This window comes from Triticum dicoccoides, chromosome 1A (assembly GCF_002162155.2).
Source record: "Triticum dicoccoides isolate Atlit2015 ecotype Zavitan chromosome 1A, WEW_v2.0, whole genome shotgun sequence".
In the NCBI taxonomy this organism is placed as follows: Eukaryota; Viridiplantae; Streptophyta; class Magnoliopsida; order Poales; family Poaceae; genus Triticum; species Triticum dicoccoides.
Genome location: NC_041380.1, coordinates 462,611,532 through 462,613,964, shown reverse-complemented (window position 1 = coordinate 462,613,964; position 2,433 = coordinate 462,611,532).

Sequence of the window (2,433 nt, the reverse complement as noted above, 5' to 3'; positions counted from 1 at the left end):
CTCAGCCCGGTGACAAATAGCATAAGCGGGCGATGACATCATGGATAACCATGTTTCTGCACTTGTAATTTCCATGAGCTATCATTCCATAGTTGATATCTCCTGCCTTAGGGTTTTCTTGACAAAACTTTGAGTTCTCATGCTCCTAGTTTCAGTCTTTCTCCGATACACCTTGATCTCGGGTATTGACAACTTCCATAGTCTGCCAAGTTCCATAAGGATAGCCTTCCTAGGTCATACAAATCTGGGTATTCTTCAGAGCCTTCAAATTCTACTTGTCTTCGGTCTTCAACCGTTGTAGTTTCCATTATTCAGATGCACGGAAAATACTCTTCATTCCGATGTGGCCTTAGTTGTCCGATATCTTGTACTTCTTGGAGTGGTCTCATCAGTCGAATCTTCGTGTGGTCAAAAGGGGAAAGGGGTATGGTCTCACTAAAGGGAACATTTGAATAAGCTCAGAACAGAACAGAGGTAAAAGATCTTTTTGAAAACTAAAGTTTTAGAGAAAAAATCTTTCCTATGGGCTTGCCAGTTTCTAGGGTCACATCCTACAGTCAACATGTGCTCTGATACCATCTTGTAGCGACCCGACCCGAATGGATCAAGTCTCTGTGCTTAAGTGTCATCCCTGGATCGGTATGCCGACACACACAATACTCGAGGATTTATAACAGAGGTAAATCACATGTATAAGTAACATAAATACTATTACCCAATCCAAATAGCAGAAGTAACAAGGTTGTGGATTCCCATCAACACCAACGGCAAAGTTGAGTGTAGAAATCGTAACCCTAATGTATCACTTACTCATCGTAAGAAGTCCTGCAACATGAGACGTTGCAGCCACAAAGGGTCAGTACATTGAATGTACTGGCTAATTCACACCATAGAGAATGATGAACAATGGCTATCACTACATGCATATATGGCTGGTGGAAAAGCTCTACGGTTATAAGGTTTTTGCGAAAAGCGAATTTTTCCCTACTGCAAAGGAATAAATTTTATTTAACTATCATGGTGGTTGTTGAACATTGAGAATGGTTGACATCATTCTCAATCCCAATTAAGTAACATCATTAAACAAAACCCAATAAAAATTAAATTTTAGAGTAACATGTTGAGATTCACATGATAATCCAGGTACTAGATACTCAAGATGTCCATAACCGGGGACACGGCTAATCATGATTAGTTTATACACTCTACAGAGGTTTGCGCACTTTTCCCCACAAGACTCGATCGCCTCCGTTTGGTTTCTCGCACTACATGGTGTTTGAGAAGACGGATGACCGAGACATAGTCTTTCAGAAGCGCTAGCACCTTACGATGGATAGACCGTTACACCTACTTTCCCCTACATCTGCTAGTCTACCCTGTAAGAGTTCGCACGACCTAATCAACTATGCTAGAGCCCATAATAGCTTGTGGCTGCACATGGAAGTTTCTAGCATGAATAATCTTATGATCCCTTTGAGCCTGGGTGGCGGTCCATAAAAAAAATAGGCAATCCTGGTCTACCCAGGTGCCTAGACAGGCAATCCTAGAATAACCAGGTGCCTCAATCCACCCAGACGTGTGTTTAAGTTGCCACCTTAAGTAAACCATTAATTAACAATCTCACATCTGTCACGAATACTCTCAAAACCCAATCCACGTCTACGGGCATAGCATGGCAATGTAAGCATAACGTAAATGTAACTCCCAAGGTTTGAATGCAGGACAATAGGTTCCTACCTCATCAACTACTTCCCATCCCACAATTTAATGAGAACCTAATCATGCAATGTTGGAGGTTTGATCTAATGCAATAAAAACTTGGTATGAAAAAGGTATGATCAAAGTGTGAACTTTCCTGCAATGTTGATGAAGATGATTCACACTCAAAACTCTTGATAGTTCTACTCGTCACACTCCGGTCAATCTATCATAATCAAGCAATAGTAACCACACATAAGCAATCACTCAAAGGATCAGAAAGAACAAGAAGACGATTCGGAAAACATCAAAACCAAGCAAATAGCTCTTGCAACATAAAACAATTTCTAACAGTACCAAAATTATGTGAATTTGGCCTTATCAGAATGTTTAGGTCAAGAGCTTCGATTTGCAAAAAGAATCAACTGAAACGGAGCTACGAAACTCAAGTTATGATCAAACGAAGTTTGAATTCAAATCTGTTCTAATTCAAATTTTAAACTTTCCAAAACATGTTTAAGTTGTTTATCTGGATAGAGGAGATCGTAACGAAGACGTGGGCGTTGGTTTCGTTGGATTTGGATAAACGGGTAAAAAGTAGTGATCGTTTGATGAACATGGACTAATCTGTAAAGAAAATCCTCACATATAGGTCCCTAGCCAAATTTAATAAGAAAAAGAAAAAAAATTCTACAGAACGAGCGTTCGCTACAGAAGCATATGTGACGAATTCGT